Below are 22408 nucleotides of genomic sequence, written 5' to 3'. Positions count from 1 at the left end.
TTTCTCACTCCATTTGGTGCTTGGCTGAGTTCTTTATCTCTTCATTTGATGTTTTAGGGTTTCAGGATTGTTGTATTCTCTGTTTGGCTTAGTTTTGTGGATCTTTGCTGTGGAGGGACGACTTGGTGCTTCTGCCTAGAGCGCCATTTTGCCAGAACTTCTCTCTTTTTTTTTTTAATGGATTTCAATTGGTCGTAAACACATAGATCCATCTCTTTCTGATTTATGAATTGATAGCTGCTCCTGGTAGCACATTGGTAAGGAGCTCGGCTGCTAACCAAAATGTCAGCAGTTCAAATCCACCAGTTGCTCCTTGGAAACCCTATGGGGCAGTTCTACTCTGTCCTATATGGTCACTGTAAGTTGTAATCAACTCGATGTCAACGAGTTTTGAGTCTGAAGGTATTTTAAACTAAAGGTGTTATTGAATAAGAAAAATGAGATAATATAGTTCAGTCAATGGGAAAAGTACAAGAATCATTTTAAATGTAAAATATTAAGGCATTTTGAAGATGATAAATAACTTAGCCAAATATTTAAAATTACAGGGATAATTATTTTCTAAGCAGGAAAAAAAAAAGTCTATTATAGACATTATGCCAGAGCAGAAGGTGGTGAGCTATGTTTATTTTGTGACTTTAAAAATAGAAAAAATTATAATTATACTTTAAGATACATAAAATAAATATAGTAATTTCTAAATGTGAAATTTAACCACATACTTTGCTTTTAGCATTAGTGTTAATATTTTAATAAAAATAATTTTATTATATTCAGAGCCCCTTCTTTTTCTCCCAACGAAAGTTTCTGTGAAAATTCATGGGAAAATAGAAATCCTTTAACAGATAGTCACTTGACATTAAAAGTTGATAGTATTTATATTTTGATTTAATGTATGCTTTTAAATTAGAATTACACAGTTTGGGGATTTGACATCTCTTTCCCCACCCTCATGATTTCAGACATCTGGACAACTTAATCTTGCCTGGGGAACATGTCCTTCTTCCACTGCCATATGCAGCCCATTTGTAGAAGTTGAAGACACATATGTCAGTAACTCACCAATGTGTGATCATTCAGCTTTGTTCTTGCTCATGATTTGATCTTGATACCCTAGTTTCAAAGTGACCATTTCCATCTTGACCTACAGTTCCTTAGTGATTGAGTCCCTATTCTGAAGGATAGTTCCTATAGGACTAGGCTCCCTAGTCTATATTCCCAGATCTTCCACAGCCGAGTCCCTGCTTTATACAAAGATCCTTTGGTGTTTCCTACCTGATACTACAATCTCTTTCTAGTAGCTGGATACTCTGATCTATACAGTGATTGAGTTTCTTGTCCCTGAGACCCAGGTACTCCATGGCTAGATTTTTGCTACCAAAGATCAAACCAAATAATGCTAACCTCTCCCCTCCCTTACTCCCCATTCACTCACATAAACTTCTTCTAATGGTCTTTCTCTTCTAAATTCCACAATGTGAATCCCTTGATTCAGTTTGGACTCTGGCTAATGATACTCATATCCTAACCCTGTGTCTCTTAGATATGTTTATTTTTTAGTAATCATGCCTATCTCTGGAGTAACTGTCCTTTGGCCTTGACCTTCTTTTCTATTTTCAAATTCCAGGCTTTAGCCAAATCCAATGTTCCTTCAGTACTCTGGCCCCAGTCTTCTATGAAATTAATTATAGGGCCATGACCCAAGTTCTAGCTATGCTGTTTTTTGTTTTGATCCCAAATCCAGCTGATTTTTTATTCACTATGTAGTCCTTTCCAACACCATCGCTACCTACCCTCATTTAGGTATTGTTATGGATTGAATCATATCCCCACCAAAATACGTGTTGTGGTTCCTAACCCTTATACTTATGGATGTAATTCCATTTGGGAATAGGGTTTTGTTATGTTAATAAGGCTATATCACTGTGGAGCCCTGGTGGTACAGTTGGGTGTGTATTAAGCCAATCACTTTTGAGATATAAAAAGAGCAGATTAAACAAAAAGGCAAGGAAGCATAAATAGGGGAAGATAGATGCCATGCCACATGAAGATCTCCAGGGAACCGAGGAACAGAAGCTAAAAAGAGACAAGGCCCTTCCCCCAGAGCAAACAGAGAAAGAAGCCTTCCTCTAGCGCCGGTGCCCTGAATTTGGACTTCTCTCCTCCTAAACTGTGAGAAAATAAGTGTCTTCATTAAAGCCAACCAGCTGTGATATTTCTGTTACAGCAGCACTAAGAAACTAGGATAGATATTCTTCCTTTATACCTTGATGATTGAAGAATTCTCCTAAGTTGCCTCTATGATACCTATAACAAATCCAATGTCTACATTATGGTCAAATTAATATTCCTAAAATATACTTTCATCATCCTGCCTCCCTAATGAGAAAATTCGATGGCTCTACCGTGCATATAAACTCAGATCAGCACTTCTTGGTTCATCATTTTATGTCTTTATCTACAGCCTGTTTTCTACTTGTTCTTCTAGCCTTGTCTAGTTATTTTCTTGCATATAGTTTTTACTCTGACCTTCTTGATAATGCTGGATTACACCTTTTACTTTTTTACTTATTATATTCTTTCACCCTGTTGTACCCTCCCTCTCTAACTCTGTTATGAAAATTTTACTCATTTCCTAAGGTTCAATTGAATTCTACTTCTTCCATGAGATTTTTCTAATCATCCTTGCAGGTCATTATCTCCATTCTCTGAATTCCTGTAGTTTTATGTTTTATTTATTTGGTAGTCATCAGTTATTTGCTATAGCTCTTTCGGACTATAGTATATCTATTTAACCAGATAGGAAACCCTGAACAATAGAGACTGATCATTATACTTCTTGTTATAGTGAACAGAGCTTTCTGTATAATAAGTACATAGAAACTATTTTTTTAATGAACAGTAGAAGTTATTATATCAAAGTAAGATATCTCCATGAGAAATTGAATACTAGTTTTTAAGATAAAGATAATTATCCTTAAAGCACAAGGGTTGAAATATACTGGCCTATAAGATCATTTTCATGGTGCCCTTATAATCCCAGTAGGGTATACTTGGCTTTCAAAAACTATTTCCAACCAGTATATGATAATATTTAAATACAGTTCACAAAAGAGAGTATTATTTCTTAATTTATATAGAAAGTAGTGGTGAAACTGTCTAGGATTCACCACTTACTAGATCTGGGCCTTAGCATTATTATATGGAAGAGGGAAAAAAAAAAAAAAAAAGACTGAGATAACACTTGGCTCATGGACTCATAAATTTATTCGTTCATTGGTTTAAAAAATATTTCCTGAACATTAACTATGCAAAAGTCATTGAACTAGGAACTGGGGATATGATGGTAAACTCTTCCCTGGCCCAAGCTGAATTTGGGCAAAAGTAAGGTCATCAGGTATTATCATCTAAAGAGAAAAGACCCTCACTACTTCAAAGATAAGCAAGAGAACAAGGGCTATTTTGGGAAGATGAATGATGTGTTTTCAAATTTTATGAATTCCTCAAAAAAGTTAAGCATCTATTATGTGCCATGTACTGTACTATGTGGTTAGTATAGAACAATGCTGTAGATTTTATTACTGTTCAACAATTCACTCTCCCCTCCCCCACTTCTTTGGCAGGGTATACTTCCCTACTGGGTTGAGTTTGGGTTAGTCCATGTTATTGCTTTGACCAATGAAATGTGGTCTGAAGAGACAGTGTTCCAATTCTTAAATGGGCTTAAGAAGCATCATGAGTTTTTGTTTTCTCTTGCACTATTGCCATTTGCTATAAAACCACGCCCCACGTAGCCATTGTTTCTTTAGCCTTGGTTCCAGAATGAGAAGTGTGTGGAGCAGATCCAAACCCAGTCAGAAGCATGGCGTCATGCTTAGTCAAGCCTAGTTGAGTCTAGTTAGACCATTTCCAACTTGTAGTTGACATAAAGTAGTGAACAATAAATAGATTTGTTATTCTTAGAGTCCAAACTCTAAGATGTTTTATTGCTTGTCACTGCAGCAAAAACTGACTAACACAGCAGTGAATGAGATATTGTGTTTAGTAGAGAAGAAAGACATTATTAAATAGGTAATTATCAATGTCCTGTGCATTATGAGGAAATGAAGTGTTTCCACAAATGTGTATAGCAGGTGGGGTGGCCTTACATTAATCTGGGAGAAGAGGGAAGATCTTCTGGGGCAGCAACTACTTACTTATATCTTAATTTAGCTTGTAGTCATTATTTAGTATATCCCACACCAACTTCATTAGGAGACAGATACATGTGTGAGAAACTCCACCCTAGGAAAGTCAGATGCCATATTCAAAAGCAATTGTGATTTTTATGTACACAGTTATAAATTATTTTAATAAAGGACTAAAGGAATCCAGTTCTGTCTTTTCACCTAACACCAATATTCCTATAGCTTCTGTAGTACAGGTAACCTCTACTGGCCTAGTCTTACACTGTAGTAAGAGAGAATATTTCTCTTAAATGTATAGAATCAAAAGCTGTTTAGATCAGTGTAGTCCTTGAGAGGACCTGGCCTAACATTTTCATTTTGCAAGCAAAGCAACTGGTGCCCAAATTTACTTTTCTAAGGCTCCTGTTGGAGTTGGAGGATGGTCAGGGCTGGAGATCAGGTGTCCTGATTTCTGGATCATGATGCCTGTAACATTGAAAATTATCTTCCTCTTCTCTCACATACACATAATTTTCTTTGGATGAATTTTAAAGAGTTCATTTTAAATATTATAAGTTTATATAGTGATTTAACTTAGAGGCAAAAGCAAATTTTGGACACTGAATTTTCTTATTGGCTGTAGAGTAAAGGGACCATTAAGCTGCCTTCCAAGTTTTCCTATATTTCCCTGCCATCCCTGGTCATATTATACATTTTTATTTATAGTGTTACCGTGGTTTATAATTATACAATTATTTATGTGATTACTGTATTAATATATATATTTCTTTCTGAGTTCCATGAAGGCAGAGACAATGAATCTCCAGTACTAAGCACAGTGCTTGACACATAGTAGGTACTCAATACATTTATGTAGAATTAATGTACAATTGTTCATCCATCCCAGACCTGTAGAACTGTCATACTTCATCATACGGTGTGAAGTATGTCCCATGCTGAACAACCCCTTGTTGGCAGATGGTCAACAGATTATATCAGCTTTTCATGGAGCCTGAAGTAAATGAATTAATAATTTATATTCAGTAGGCTTTTATTAGCAGATCACATAATGAATATAACATTAAAATGTAGCATTAAGAAAACAAAAAAACTGACATCAAATTATTGCATTAAAATTGTTTCATTTAATACGTAAAGAGGGATGCACAGTGACTCATGAAATGAAGATTTAGTCAAGTGGAATTAATAGAATTACTAATAAAAGACTTCAAGATGATTTGAATGACTAATGCTTGAGATACAGGGAACTAGAAGGGAAACACTGCCTCTAATTTACTATCTTGGTATTAAGAAGAATAGATTAGGGTAGCCTCACTGCCTCTCTTAATGCTGCGCCCCTGAGACATGTAAAAAGTCAAGCTTTAAGAAAGGTAACAAAGGTCCTGGATGCTTGTTTTGTCAACTTTTTTGGCACTCCAAGACTAAAAAGATAAGAGAAAAAGGAACACCTACATATATTTCAATAATTGCATTCATAGTCCTGGTGTGTGGGAGTTACCAGCTCCCTAAATGATCTTCACTCTGTGTTCAGTTTCCTGGTGAGCTGCTACCATTTAAGAATGGTATGTATGAGTCCTTTTGGTATCCAAAGTTAGGGCAAAGCATAGAAAAACTTGAACCAACCAGAATGCATAATTTTAAGCGTTATTAAAACCAAAAAAATCAAGCCCATTGTCATCAAGTTGATTCTGACTCATAGCGACCCTATAGGACAGAGTAGAACAGCCCCATACTGTTTACAAGGAACACCTGGTGGATTCGAATTGCCCACCTTTTTGGTTAGCAGCCGAACTCTTAACCACTATGCCATCAGGGTTATTAGGTAAATATTATTATTATTATTAAAATAGGTACCCATGTGTACATATTATTGTAAAGGAACTATGTCTCGTTGGGGTTTCTGAGGAGGTGCCCAACAAATAACATCCCTTTTTCCCATATAATTGCTGAATGATTTGAGAAATCAAACAAAAGAGTAAGTTTGTGAGCTAAAATGTCACCTTTATCACTCACTGCTAAAGGCCAGAATGCAGTTTGTGGCTTTAAGTCCATTAACCTAATGGGCCTGCTAACTGAATCTCAAAATTGGAAAGGTTACAGAGAACACCAGGCCTGGGGCAGGCTCCTTCTCATCATGCTCACCAGAGTTGGTGCCAACACAACTTACAGTGTGAAAGCGCAAAGGAGGACTAATGTCTCTGCTGGAGGCTTGCTTCAAGAGAAAGCACAGGGTGGAGGCTGTCTAGTTATTCTTCCCATGTTTCTAGTCAGAAAAATCACTCCATCTTCCCAGGGATAAAGTGAGTATAAAACATGAGATGCTTGAACATCAATTGAGCTCTTGAAACACAAAGAAAATATTAAGAGTAGGGAGGAGCTTTCCCCATTTACACCTGATAAAAATGTTTTTAGTGACAATATCCTAAAGTTCCTGTCCCAAAAAAGCAGGTACTAAATTTGATCTTACATGTCTCCCTTTTAAGAGTAGAATGACCTTGGTTGAAAGTGAAAGGTAAGAAAAATTTCTGACAAGATTTTTATTTTAATGTGGGAAATAGAGACTGAGAATCTTTCTGTAAAAGTTGAACTAAAGAAAATCAACTGAAGATCATAAAAAGGCAACTCAATTTACTTTTTAAAAGAAGAGGCACATTTCAAATATGTTCAACTAATTGTTAGAGTTGTTGCTTTATCATAAAATAAATATAGACTTATTGTAACAAATTTTTAAAGGAGAAAAACAGATGAAGGAAATATATCTTCCTTATTCATACTCTCCAGACATGATTTTTCTTAATATGTTGATGTGTTCCATTACAGGTTTTTCTATATATTTTCCCATAAAATCATGGAGACTATGCAGTTTCATAACAACTTCTCATGTGCATCAGTTTGGATGGGAAATTCACTAAGAAGCTTTACGTAAAGAGACTTTCATGAAGGGACTAGTTATATAAGTGTGGTTAGGGTTAAGGGAACATACACGAGATTTTAGGACATCATAGGCAAGCAACAATAAGAAGCTATCAAGTCCATGGGTCAAAAGAAGGACATAATGTGTTTCTGGAGCCCAGGGAGAAACGAAGCAGCAAAGGAAAGGCAGCTTTGTGGGAGCTGTGACTTTAAAAGGACACAGCTGCTGCTGGAGAAAGTGCCCAAGAGCAGAGAGGGATCAAGAGATACCTGGAGTTCTCTCTCTTGTTGCCCTCTGATTTCTGGCCAATGGCTCTCATTGGCTGAACCCAACTAAAGGTCAAGGGCAGGGAGCCTGTAGGGTCAGCCTCCCAGAGGACTGAGTAGGGCATAGAAGAGAATAGATCTGGCAGGATGGAGAACAACCAGCACAATAGTTACTACAAATGACTTATTAACAGGACTGATATGGCTGTATAATGTTCCAGTATATACATGCCATATATTACAAGAAAATTAGAACAAGTCAATGAGAGCCAAAGTACGACCTTGAGTATATCCCACTTCAGTTTAGAGACCATCACAAGAATACATTTGACGAGTTGAACACTAACGACTGAAGCCCAGACGAGTGGTGGAATGACATCAAGGACATCATACATGAAGAAAGCAAGAGGTCATTAAAAAGACAGGAAAGAAAGAAAAGACCAAAATGGATGTCAGAAGAGACTCTGACACTTGCCCTTGAATATCGAGTAGCTAAAGCAAAAGGAGGAAATGATGAAGTAAAAGAACTGAACAGGAGATTTTAAAGGGTGGCTCGAGAAAACAAAATAAAGTATTATAATGACATGGGCAAAGAGCTGGAGTTAGAAAACCGAAGGGGAAGAGCACGCTCAGTATTTCTCAAGCTGAAAGAACTGAAGAAAAAATTCAAGCCTCGAGTTGCAATAGTGAAGGATTCTATGGGGAAAATATTAAATGATGCAGGAAGCATCAAAAGTAGATGGAAGGAATACACAGCGTCATTATGCCAAAAAGAAATGGTCAACGTTCAGCCATTTCAAGAGGTAGCATATGATCAGGAACCAATGGTACTGAAGGAAGATGTCCAGGCTGCACTGAAGTCATTGGTGAAAAACAAGGCTCCAGGAATTGATGGAATATCAATTGAGATGTTTCAACAAATGGATACAGTGCTGGAAGTGCTCACTCATCTATGCCAAGAATTTTGGAAGACAGCTACCTGGTCAACTTACTGGAAGAGATCCATATTTATGCCTATCCCCAAGAAAGGTGATACAACCAAATGTGGAAATTATTGAACAATATCATCAATATCACATGCAAGTAAAATTTTGCTGAAGATCATTCAAAAGCAGCTGCAACAGTATATCGACAAGGAACTGCCAGAAATTCAGGCTCGATTCAGAAGAGGACGTGGAACCAGGGATATCATTGCTGATGTCAGATGGATCTTGGCTGAAAGCAGAGAATATCAGAAAGATGTTTACCTGTATTTTATTGACTATGCTAAGGCATTCAACTATGTGGATCATAACAAATTATGGATAACGTTGTGAAGAATGGGAATTCCAGGACACTTAAAGAGTGTTATGAGGAACCTGTACATAGATCAAGAGGCAGTTATTTGAACAGAACAAGGGGATACTGTGTGGTTTAAAGTCAGGAAAGGTGTGCTTCAGGGTTGTATTTTTTCATCATACCTATTCAATCTGTATGCTGAGCAAATAATCCAAGAAGCTGGACAATTTGAAGAAGATTGGGACATCAGGATTGGAGGAAGACTCATTAACAACCTGTGTTATGCAGATGACACAACCTTGCTTGCTGAAAGTGCAAAGGACTTGAAGCACTTATTGATGAAGATCAAAGACCATAGCCTTCAGTATGGATTATACCTCAACATAAAGAAAACAAAAATCCTCACTACTGGACCAATAAGCAACATCATGATAAACGGAGAAAAGATTGAAGTTGTCAAGGATTTCATTTTACTTGGATCCACAATCTACACCCATGGAAGCAGCAGTCAAGAAATCAAAAGACGCATTGCATTGGGCAAATCTGCTGCAAAAGACCTCTTTAAAGTGTTGAAAAGCAAAGACGTCACCTTGAAGACTAAGGTGCACCTGACCCAAGCCATGATATTTTCAATCGCATCATATGCATGGGAAAGCTGGACAATGAATAAGGAAGACCGAAGAAGAATTAACACCTTTGAATTGTGGTGTTGGCGAAGAATATTGAATATACAATGGACTGCCAAAAGAACAAGCAAATCTGTCTTGGAAAAAGTACAACCAAAATGCTCCTTAGAAGGAAGGATAGCGAGACTACGTCTTACATACTTTGGACATGTTGTCAGGAGAGATCAGTCCCTGGTGAAGGACATTGTGCTTAGTAAAGTAGAAGGTCATTGAAAAAGAGAAAGACCCTCAATGAGATGGATTGACACAGTTGGCTGCAACAATGGGCTCAAGCGTAACAACTATTGTGGGTATGGCACAGGACCGGGCAGTGTTTCATTCTATTGTACATAGGGTTGCTATGAGTCGGAACCAACTCGACGGCACCTAACAACAACAACAATATATTACAACCACTCCCTTTAGATTGTTGATTCAGATTGTTTTCAATGTATTTGCTATTATAAACATTTCTACAATTTTATTAGGAGTTGAATTACTACATTAAAAAGTAGACCATAAAAAGTACAAATGCCTCCTAAAACTAGTTGGAAATGTTTTCATGCTCTACATAGTATATTCTTCCACCGTAAGAGTGTGCTTATTTCATTTCATGCCTGTCTTAGGCTGGGTTCTCCAGAGAAGCAAAACCAGTAATGTATATAAATATGTATATAGAGAGATTTATATCAAGGAAATGGCTCATGTGGTTGTAGAGATTGGAAAGTCACAAGTCCATGGGTCAGGCGGGAGGCTTCTCCTGATTCACATAGCTGCAGGGGCTGGCAAACCCAAGATCAGCAGGTCAGAGAGCAGGACTCTTGCTCATAGGCCCGAGATCAGCAGGCAAGACCACAGGTAAGCTGCTAGCTCAAGTCTCAAGAACTGGAGGTCAGATGAACAGGAGCTAGCTGCAGGATCCAGAGCAAGTAAAAGCCCATGAACCTTGCGAGAATGACCACTTATATTTGGATACAGGTCACATGCCCAAGGATACTGCCTTTCAGTGGATTGGCTACTCACAGCAGATTCCATCATGGGGGTGATCACATTATATCAAATCTCAACATGGAAGTGATCACAACATCATTCAACTGCCAAACCACTGAGAATGGCCCAGCCAAGGTGACAATCTTAACCATCACAACACCATTCAGCATTGCATATTCTCATCAAAATTATTTCTCATTTTAATAAGAATTTGTTCACCAAATCACATCTATTTTTTAAAAAAAAATTAAGATTGAATTTCTTTAATTCAGTTACAAAATTTTTCTATGTGATTTCTGATTTTTTAAATTGTTTCAGCATTGTATGGTAATAGTATGTTTGTCATTGTCACTGTCTTTGCTGTTCCAGCATTGTTGATTTAATAATCCTTTCTGTCCATGCTGATTTGGGGTAACTTCTTCATCATTTAGTATATTATTACATACACTAATGTATGTTTTCTGAGCTGTCTGGTTTATTTCATATGTCATTCAATTTATTTCTGTCTAGTAACATGGCAGAAATAGAGCAGCTCTGCAGTGCCAGTTGCTCTGTGAAGTAATTAGACAATGGAAACGAGCAAAAAATAGGATTCATGTTTTCTAATCACATCAGAAGGCTCATCACCTCCTTTCTTAGCGTTTCACCACTACTGGTCAACTTTAATGATAACAACAAGAACAAGAGCATTTATTGAGTGCTTACTACATGCTGGCATTGAGAAGGAGCTACCCCGTCACCTAGGTTCACAACCACAGTACCTCTCTTCTAAGTCAGGAATGAATTTTTTGAGAGACTCGAGTGTTCTCCTTCACCAAATCTTGTTGATTGTACTTCCTAATTGCTTCTTAGATCTCTTCACTTCTCTCCACCCTTACTGCCACTGCCCTATTCAAGCAGTCATCTGTTTTGCTAGATTGATGTGGCAAACATTTTTAGTTCTCATCTTACTTGATCTCTCAGTAGCCTGCTGTTTAACTTATCTATTAATTTTTTAATTTCAATGACTGTTTTTATTTCCAGAATTTTAATTTGGTTCCTTTTCAAATACATTATGAACTCTCTTGCTTCCTTGAGCTCTCTGAATATTTAAATATATTTATTTTAAAACCTCTTTCAGATCCTTTTGATCTCTATTTCCTTGGTCCCATTATTGCTTTTCCTGGCTCATCTCTCTTTCCCTGAAAGGCCTGGACTTTCCTTGGATTACATAAGAGTCTCTATGTTAGAGTTTCCAGGTTACCAGGGCCCTATTGGATCACTAATTTGGGACTAAGTTTTACACTAGTTTCTTGATCAAGGTTTCTGCACCTCATAGAGACTGTAAATTTGGTCCTAACCACCCATAAAGATAAAGGATTGGGTTTCTGGTTTTTATGAGGATGATTCTTTTTACCTATGTCATAGGTCAGAGTATCTGCCTCGAAATCAGAGCCTGGAGTTTTTCCAGTCCCTGTGAAAAGGTCCTTGGGTGGCACAAATAGTTTGTGCTCAACTACTAAAAGTTGGTAGTTCAAATCCATCCAGTGGTACTGCAGAAGAAAGGCCTAGCAATCTGCTTCTGTAAAGAATATAGCCAAGAAAACCATATAAGTAGTTCTAGTCTGTAACACATGGGGTTGCCATGAGTCAGAATTGACCCGATCGCAATGGGTTTTTTTGGTTACGTGGATATAAATTTTCAAATCAATTAGGCAAATACCTAGGACAGCAACTGCTGGATCATGTAATAAGACTACATTCAGCTTTGTTAGAAACTGCCTAACTCTCTTCCAAAATGATTGCACATTTTGCATCTCATCAGCAATGAATGAGAGTTCCTGTTGCTCCGCATCCTTGCCAGTAATTGGTGTTATCAGGTTTTTTTTGGATTTCAAACATTCTAATAGGTGTGTAGTGGTGTCTCGTTGTTTTAATTTTTATGTCCTTCATGACACGATATTGAGCATTTTTTGATGTGTTTATTTGCCGAGTGGCATTACTGGGGGTACAAGGGAGTGTGGACTGCAATGGGTGACACTGTCAGAGGGGATGACACAAAAATGTCTGTCTATAAAATTTTTGTGCAGTTTCAGCAGAAATTTATTATTTTTTATAAAAATATCCCTGTAGTTAGTTACAACAAAAACATTTTTTGTAAGCCAAGCTTATATGTATCAATATACTTACAAGGCTAAAACTCTATGCTGATACACTTTTTGAACCTTCTAAGACACCCCAGTCATAGCTGTTATTATTATCCATTTACAATGACGCTTCAAATCACAGTTTCATCTGCAGGTACTACAAGCATGCTCTGTTTTCGTTGCTGCTGATGTTTTTATAGTTGCTGATTTTGTCAAATCATCTGGTGTTTTAGCTACAATATTGTGGTAATTAGTATTTGTGAACCTGTATCAATACATTTTTTGAGAATGAAGTAGTAATTAAAGGAAAAGAAGGAGGAATATACAGGAATTACTATGCATGAGTAACAGTAGTACTAAAAACATTTCTAAGGATTCTGTATGGTGTGGTACAGGAGGAGGTCCATTAGGGAGGAGGTGACATCATAAATTACCACACTGGGTGACACCAACCCTGGTGATGTCACTGTATTTGCCATTTGTGTATCTGCTTTGGTGAGGTATCTGTTCAGATCTTTTGCTCATTTTTTAATTGGGCTCTTTGTTTTCTTATTGGTGAGTTTTGGGGCTTTTGTATATTTTGGCTATACGTCCTTTATTAGACGTGTGTTTTGCAAATAATTTCTCCTAGTCTTTTCATTCTCATAACAGTGTCCTTCACAGATTATATGCTTTTAATTTTAATAAAGTTCAACTTATTAATTTTTTCTTTCATGTATCATGCTTTTGGTGTTGTATCTAAAAGACATTATCAAATCCAAGGTCACATAGATTTTTCTCTAAAGTTTTCTTCAAGAAATTTTATAGTTTTGAATTTTACATGTAGATCTATGGCCCATTTTGAGTTAATTTTTATGGAAGTTTTAAGGATTGTCTCTAAGTTCATTATTTTTGCATATGGATATACAAATGCCAGCACCGTTTGTTGAAAAGATTATCCTTTATCCATTGAATTATCTTTGAGTCTTTATAAAAAAATAAATTTCCTATACTTGTGTGAGTCTGTTTCTGGAATTTCTATTCTGTTCCACTGATGAATATTCTTTCACCTGTATTGTGTTGTCTTGATTAGTATAGCTTTATAGTACGTCTTGAAGTCAGGTGGTGTTGGTCCTCCAAATTTGTTCTTCAGTATTGTTTGGCTGTTCTAAGTCCTTGGTCTTTCCATACAAATTGTAGAGCAAGTTTGTTGACATGTACAAAATAGCTTACTGACATTTTGATTGGGATTGTGATGAATCTATAGATCAATTTGGGAATAATTAACATCTTAGTAATATTGAATCTTCTAAGAATTCTTGTCTAGTGCTAGGCTCCCCTACTCCCTACCCCAGAAAGCCCAGTTCCAGGTCTCTTCTTAGATCTGGGCTTAAGGCTTCAAGTTTAATCCATGTGATATATTAAAACCATCTCTCTAAGGTGTATATCATGTCCTGCCCACTCCCTAACCCACAGCTTCCTTCAACTGGGCTCAATGATTTATCTCTGAATGCTCCAGCAGACTAGATTTACTTAATTTAATTTAGGTGCTTTGCAGACTTTCACAGTGGTCTTTAAAAATTCTGATCCTTCACCCTGTGATCTGTGCTCTCTTCTGAATAGACCAAAACCAAACCCATTGCCGTAAAGTCATTCTGACTCACATTCGTCTTTAAATCTCATTTTCGACACCATGATCTCAATGAGGCCTTATTTGACTCCTTGACTAGGTTGAGGCTCCCTGATTATGTACTCCCTGGCACCTTGTATGTCCAGGTAGTAGAACCAGAAGTAATTTCAAAAGAATACAACTCCTTTACTTGCATTTATTAAACATCATGAAAGACATGCAAGTACTAACATTCCTTGTTAAAATCCTTCTTTATTCCCGTTTCCTTTCTCTTCCAGCACAAACCCCAGCTTTTTTTTTAATGTGCCTCCCATCTCAAAACCATGAAAAAAACCTCCTGTGAGCCCTAGTAACTATTAGTCCTGTAACCAACACCTTCGGTTCTCAGTTCTTCAATATGTAAATAAATTTACCCCCACTGTTCTGTAAGCCCTCCCTCTTTCCTCGTCTGCCCGTTCTTTGAATCCCCATCAAAGAACTAAAAAAAACATTTCTGGTAAGACTTAACATCCTTGCAAGGGAGGGAAGCACAAGAGCTTGTGTCTCAGTCATCTAGTGTTGCTCTAACAGAAATACCACAAGTGGATGGCTTTAACAAGGAGAAGTTTATTCTCTCACAGTCCAGTAGGCTACAAGTCCAAACTCAGGGCATCAGCTCCAGGAGAAGGCTTTCTCTCTCTGTCAGTTCTGGAGGAAGGTCCTTGTGATGCATCGGTCTTCCCTTGGTCTGGGAGCATCTCAGCGCAGGAACCTCTGGTCCAACGGATGCGCTCTGCTCCTGGCACTGCTTTCTTGGTGGTGTGAGGTTCCCATGTATCTCTGCTCGCTTCTCTCTTTTATATCTCAAAAGAGATTGGATTAAGACAGTATCTAATCTTGTCAACCTCGTCAGTATAACTTCATCACAGTGATAGAATTTACAACACATAAGGAGATCACATATAATCTCATAGTGATAGAGTTTACAACACATAAGAAAATTACATCAGATTACAATCATACAACACTGGGAATCATAACCCAGCAAAGCTGACAGATATTTTTGGGGGACACAACTCAATCCATGACAGCTTACGTGGGCAAATCCATACGCTGTTTTACAGGTCATTCTTCTACCTGCTTTCCGCATGAATTTATCTACAGTACCCAAAAAAATAATCTACAAAAAACCAAACACTCAGTGTTTGCTCAAATGAATAAATGGGTAAGTCTTTATATCTAATATTTAATTGTTGGCATTTTCTCAAATTTACATTTCTTGGTCAAGGTTTTTTCTGGGTATTTGATCTTTTAAAGCATTTAGACATATATACATACATACATGCGTCTCTCTATAAACAACTTAACAAAAAATAGATAATTTTTGTGCTAATTTTTTTCATAAACTGATTTTCTTCCATTATCATATCTCGGACATGTTATTATGTCTATCAAAAAATCTGTAAAATATTTTAATGACTACACATAAAACAATTTCTTATTCTACTTAACCAATTCCTTATTTTCTTTGAAAGTTTAGGTTGTTTGTAATTTTTCAGTATTATAAACTGTCTTAGGCGGGGTTCTCTAGAGAAGCAAAACCAGTGAAGCATGTATATGTATGTAGAGAGAGAGAGAGAGAGATTTACTCAAGGAAAAGGCTCATGCAGTTGTAGAGGCTGGCAAGTCCCAAGTCTGTGGATCAGGCATCAGACTGGAGGCTTCTCCTGACTCACGAAGTTACAGGGTCTGACAAACCCAAGATCTACAGGTCAAACAACAGGCCACTGGCTCACAGTCTGCAGAGGCTGATGAATCCCAAGATCGGCAGGCAATATGGCAGGCAGCTGGTTCGAGTCCCAAGAACCGGAGGTCAGATGATGATGAGCCAGATGTAGGATCTAGAGACAGTAGGCAAGCTTTGCCAGAATGTACAATGTCTTAGTTATCTAGTGATGCTATACAGAAATACCACAAGTGGATGGCTTTAACAAACAGAGATTTATTCTCTCACAGTCTAGTATGCTACAAGTATAAATTCAGGGGGCCAGCTCCAGGGGAAAGCTTTCTGTCTTTGTCAGTTCTGGGGAAAGGTCCTTGTCATCAGTTTTACCCTGGTCTAGGAGCTTCTCAGCATAGGAACCTCAGGTACAAAGGATGCACTCGACTCCCAGCATTGCTTTCTTGGTGGTATAAGGTCCCCACGTCTCTCTGCTCGCTTCTCTCTTTTATATCTTGAAAGAGATTGACTTAAGACACAAACTAATCTTGGAGATTGAGTCCTTCCTCATTAACATAACCTCTGCTAATCCCACCTCATTAACATCAGAGGTAGGATTTACAACACATGGGGAAATCATATCAGATGACAAAATGGTGGACAATCATACAATACTGGGAATCATGGACTAGCTAAGTTGACACACATTTTTTGGGGAGACATAATGCAATCCATAACATCCTTATATATATTCATTGCAGGCCACAGCCCTGAGTAAACTCCCCTTACATCTGATTGACTGATCACATCAGATCACATCATGGAGAATGACTACATCATCATATAACTGCCAAATTACATCATTATATAACTGCCAAACTACATCATTACATAACTGCTAAACCACTGAGAATCATGGCCCAGCCAAGTTGATATACAACCTTAATCATCATAGTCCACCCCTTGTCAGCTTGGCATCTGTACACATCTCCTTAAACCATACACAATAAATAAACACAATTACAAAGTCATACTTGTGCCTAACATGTTACAACTAACATGCATACAACTGAAAATGCACTAGGCTTGTTTACATCTTATATTTTGTAAGTGAAGAAAACAAAATATTTGATGCTCACACACAAGGAAGAAACCCTCATAACAATTATAGTCCTCATTTCTGCAGCTGGTCATGTGGTCATAACTGGTAGTTAGAACTACCTTCTTCTACCACCCATTCCGTATTCTGTTTACCTTCAGCAAGCACCTCAGCTGTTTGTGGTTCTCTGCCTGGTGGGGTGACCCAAACCTTCATTTATGAAAGGTCTGGACCTTTAGTAGTCATGTCAGATTTGGGTTGCTTTAGATTTCCATAGTCTTTAATCACAGGGCATAGTAGTACTAAGAGGCTCCCTAAGGGAGCTCCTATATTCCAGACATACTCTTTTTTAACCTCCATTATGCAACATCAATCCAATTTCCCCTTAGTAGTCAGGGTCAACCACACCAGCCAATATCGTATCTCCCTTCTTTGCCTGTTGATCCAGAGGCATGAGGAGCCTAAAGTGGTTGGGTGACATTCTTAACTTCCAGTTCAAAGTAATCCATGTTGTGTCTCCAGGTGGATGCATTCCTCCCTTTGGAGCATATGGTTGCGGGGACAGGATGCAAAAATTTTGTGATTGGGTCACTAGGGATAATAGTTAGTGGTTCTACTCCCATCTCTACCCCTTGATTCATGGAAACGTGAATCCTGGCTATGGGAGAAACAGCACCATATATTGAATGCTGGTTTAGAGCATATACCATCTCCTGGAAAACAATGCCCCAACCCCGCAAAGTGTTGCCACCTAGCTGGTGCTGTAATTGTGTCTTTAAAAGGCCATTCCATCGTTGTGTCAAGTCAGCTGCTTCAGAATGATGGAGAACATGGCAAGACCAGTGAATTCAATGAACTTGGGCCCATTGTCATACTTCATTTGCTGTGAAGAGTAACCCTGTTGATCTGAAGTGATGCTGTGTGGGATACCATGACAGTCAATAAGGCATTCTGTGAGTTAGCAAGATGGTAGTTGTGGCCGAGGCATTGTGTTCAGGGAAGGCAAATCCATATACAGAGTAAGTGTCTATCCCAGTAAGAACAAAATGCTACCTTTTCCATGATAGAAGCAGTCTACTGTACTCAGCCTGCCACCAGGTTGCTGGTTGATTGCCTTGAGGAATGGTGCCATATTGGTGACTCAGTGCTGATCTCTGCTGCAGGCAGATTGGGCACTCAGCAGTGGCTATAGCCAAGTCAGCCTTGGTGAGTAGAAGTCCATGTTGCTGAGCCAATGTATAGCCTCCATCCCTGCCACCATGGCACTTTGTTCATGAGTCCATTGGGCAATGACAGGAGTGACTGGGGATAGAGGATGACTGGTTTCCATAGAATGCATCATCCTATCCACTTGATTGTAAAAAATCCTCCTCTGGCAAGGTCTCCCTTTGGTGAGCATTCATATGAGACACAAATATTGTCACTTCTTTGTCCAATTTAGAGAGGTCTACCCACACACCTCTTCCTCATACCTGCTTGTCAACCAATTTTCCAATCATGTTCCTTCTGAGTCCCTGAACATCCAGCCAAACAATTGGCCACAACCCATGAATCAGTATACAGTCACACATCTGGCAGTTTCTTCTTTCAGGCAGTAAACAACAAGGTACACTGCTTGAAGTTCTGCCCCTTGGGAGGATTTCATTTTACCACTGTCCTTCAGGGAAGTCCCAGAAAGGGGCTGCAGAGCTGTTACTGTCCACTTTCAAGTGATGCCTGCATATTGCACAGAACCATCTATAAACCAGACATGGGTTTTCTCTTCCTGTAAACTGATCATAAGGAACTCCTCATGAGGCCATAGGTGCAGACTGGGAGAGGGCAGGTAATGTGACAGGAGTGAAGACCATGGGCATTTGGGCCACTTCCTCATGCAAATTACTTGTGCCTTCAGATCCTGCTCAAGCCCAATCTCATAATTATGGAGTACTTCTGTGCATGTCCTCCAACTTTATGATTCTGTGAGTCACACAGCACCCAGTTCATGATGGGCAGCTCAGGCTGCATGATGACTTAGTGGTCCATGATTAAGCGTTCAGTCTCTACTAAGGCCCAGTAACAGCCCAAAAGCTGTTTCTCAAAAGGAGAGTAGTTATCTGCAGAGGATGGCAGGGCTTTGCTCCAAAATCCTAAGGGTGTGCCTGTAATTCTCCAGCAGTGGCCTGCCAAAGAATCCAAACAGTATCTCTATCTGCCACTGCCACTTCAAGCACCATTGGATCAGCTGGATCATATGGCCCAAGTGGCAGAGTGGCTTGCATGGCAGCCTAAACCTGTTGCAGAGCTTTCTCTGTTTTGGGCCCCACTGAAGTCACTTGATAAATAAGCCAGAATAGCGCACCAAATGAGGGATATGTTGCCTCCAAAATCCAACTAGGCCCACCAGGCATTATGCCTCCTTTTTGGCTGTAGGAGGAGCCAGATGTAACAACTTGTCCTTCACTTTAGAAGGAATATTCTGACATGCCCCACACCACTGGACTTCTAGAAATTTCATTGAGGTGGAAGGCGTGTGAATTTTTGTGGGATTAATTTCCCATCCTCTAGCATTCAAAAAAATGTTCTACCAATAACTGCAGAGTCATTGACATTTCTTTCTTATTAGGTCCAATCATCATGTCATCAATGTAATGGACCAGTGTGACATCTTTGTGGAAGGGAAAGACGCTCAATGTCCCTGCGGACTAAATTATGACATAGGGCTGGAGAGTTGATACGCCTCTGAGGTAGGACAGTGAAGGTGTATTGCTGGCCTTGCCAGCTGAAGGCAAACTGCTTCTGGTGTTCCTTCAAAATCAGAATTGAGAAAAAGGCATTGGCCAGATCAATAGCTACATATCAGGTGCTAGGAGATGAATTAATTTGCTCAAGCAATGAAACCACATATGGAACAGCAGGTGCAATTGGAGTCATCACCTGGTTAAGTTTACAGTAATCCACTGTCATTCTCTAAGATCCATCTGTTTTTTGCATGGGCCAGATAGACAAGTTGGATAGAGATATGGTGGGCATCACCACCTTTGCGTTCTTCAAGTCCTTGATGGTGGCAGTAATTTCTGCCATCCCTCCAGGAATGCAGTATTACTTTTGGTTTACTATTTTCCTAGGTAGTGGCAGTTCTAATAGCTTCCATTTGGTTTTTCCTACCATAATAGCCTTTACTCCACTTGTTGGAGATCCAATGTGGGGGTCCTGCCAGTTATTGAGTGTATCTATTCCAGTTATGCATTCTGGAGCTGCGGAAATCACTACACGATCAGAGGAAACTGAACTAAGACTCTATTAATAACCTGATCTCCATACACCCCCACTCTGACTGGTAAGCCGCAGTGATGTTTTGGGTCTCTTGAAATTAGTGTCAGTTCAGAGCCAGTATCCAGTAATCCCTGAAAAATCTAATTATTTCCTTTTCCCCAGTGAATAGTCACTCTTGTGAAAGGCCGTAGTTCCTTTGGGGAAGGCTGGGAGAAAGATTAACAGTATAAACTTTTTGGCAGTGTAGGGGGATTCTTCCTCTAGGGGATTCAGCCCCCTCTTCATTCAAGGAGTTGAGGATCTGTAAACTGGCTCAAGTCTGGGAATTGATTGGGGAGCTGTGACTCTATTCTGGCGATTCACGTTAGATTGCCATTCACTTCACCTAGAATTCTGCTTGTCCAGATCAAGTAAATATTTAGTAGATTTCCCATTTCGTTTGCTGCTAGGGACACCATAACTAAATAGTCAACAGCATAAATGCATACTAGTCAGACTATTCTGATTACTTCTTTGACTCCACTGTCCTTTAGAGTAGCCATGCCTACCTTGTCTTTGTCAATTGAGTGCCACCACTTGGCCCCTACCACCAAAGGGCCCAGTCAGCCCCCTTGTAGTTAAGTGTCAACTCAGGGTAGCTCCACTGTGTAATCTTATGTACATAAAATAGCAATCACAGCAGTCTTTAAGGATGCTGGAGTTCCTTTCACAAATTTGTCCCTCACTGTATCGGTAGCTGGTGTGTTCTCTGGGCACTCTATAGGTGGGTTTGTGGGTCCAACCTAATAAATCCACTCTAACATGCTGATATCCCTAAGCCTTTGGATACTTTCTTCTACAGTATACCAAGGTAAGTCTGATAGTTCAACTCGATTTAGTGTAGGCCACTGTGTAATCCGTGCTTCACCAAATCAACCAAATAAACTATTAGATCCTTTCCTAACCTCTTGAGCTGAAATATTGAATGAAGAATCTGTGCTTAGTGGGCCCATATCAATAAACTCAGACTGATTCATCTTTACATTCCTTGCATCATTATCCCACACCCTTAATAGCCACCCCCACATGTATTCCCCAAGTTACTATTTGTACATATCAGAAAAGCTAAGCAGTTCTTTTGGACTGTAGTGTACCTCCTCCTGGGTCACATTTTATACTTCATCTTTTGGGGCCTGCTGGGACTTAAGTCTAGTTATAGGTCTAGAAGCAAAAATGGGTGTTGGGGATGGGTCCTGGGTACATTTAGCAATGTCTTGTAAGGCATCTACCTCAGGCAATGTGCCAGACAATGCCCCAGGTGGCACCTCAAGAGATATCTCAAAGACTCTTTAGGCACAGCTGAATTAATCTCATCACACAGAGGTGAAAGGGTTAATGGTTTTACTGGGGAGGGTGGCTTAACAGTCAAAGATGGAGTGATCTCTTCAGATGGGAGTAAGAGGGCCGGTTCTGTTGGCAGGAGTGATTTGATGGAATGTAGGAATTCAGTGTGCCCAGATTCCTGATTATCTGGCCTTATGTCCCCATCCAAAGTTTCTGGATCCCACATCTAACCAATCAATGCTCTCACTTTAACTTCAGATGCCATTAGAGATTGGGAATTCAATTAACATGGTAATTCAGCCACTCTTATGATAAAACTCTGGGGTTTGGTTTTTGGCAGTACCAGCTCTGTTACTACAAGAAATAAGTCTTTCTTTCAGGGCACATGTGGCAATTTTAAGGTCTGTTATGCAGTGCTTGAGCTGTAACTAGGAAGCCCTGAGCTCATCTCTTTCTTTCACCAATTTGTCTATTGAAACTAGGACCAACCAACCTGCTTCCCTATACTTCTCATTCTGACAAAATTGTTGAAAAGTATCAAACATGCAATCACCCAGAGCCTCGCTTCTCACCAATACTTAATCTATTGGTGGTGATATTTTACGCATTAATATTGCTACCTCACTCCATGGATTAGCAGCACCCTGTTTACTACTGGAGACAGAGTCATCAGCATCTTTAAGACTACTCAGACTTGAGAACCAATTTAGAAAACTCATACTTACACTTTTGTTTCTCTAGAACCACTCTCAGCACCAAATGTCTTAGGCTGGGTTCTCTAGAGAAGCAAAACTATTTAAGCATATACATATACATATATATACATTTTGTTGTTGTTAGGTGCCGTCGAGTTGGTCCCGACTCATAGTGACCCTATAGGAGAGAGTAGAACTACCCTATAGGGTTTCCAAGGAATGAGCGATGGATTTGAACTGCTGACCTTTTAGTTAGCAGCTGAGCTCTTAACCACTACAGCACCAGGGCTCGATATATATAT

At 39.0% G+C, this 22408-nt stretch overlaps 1 long non-coding RNA gene across 3 annotated transcripts in view; it reads left to right on the top strand.

Annotated features, from left to right (window-relative positions):
- Positions 1-22408, top strand: part of LOC111819735 (uncharacterized) — a 55266-nt gene that overhangs the window by 12634 nt on the left and 20224 nt on the right. Inside the window, exon 1 of one of the 3 annotated variants that reach the window (XR_002823302.1) lies at positions 19503-19559. The exons of 1 other annotated variant lie outside the window; for it this stretch is intronic. This is a non-coding gene — a long non-coding RNA (uncharacterized LOC111819735). Of the gene's footprint in view, positions 1-19502; positions 19560-20092; positions 20153-22408 lie in introns of those variants that run through there. One more of the 3 variants, XR_002823301.1, reaches the window with a different exon arrangement.

Source organism: Trichechus manatus, unplaced genomic scaffold (genome assembly GCF_000243295.1).
Source record: "Trichechus manatus latirostris isolate Lorelei unplaced genomic scaffold, TriManLat1.0 scaffold00017, whole genome shotgun sequence".
In the NCBI taxonomy this organism is placed as follows: domain Eukaryota; kingdom Metazoa; phylum Chordata; class Mammalia; order Sirenia; family Trichechidae; genus Trichechus; species Trichechus manatus.
The sequence above is the reverse complement of the archived record's forward strand: the minus strand, read 5'-3'. Positions and strand labels throughout refer to the sequence as shown.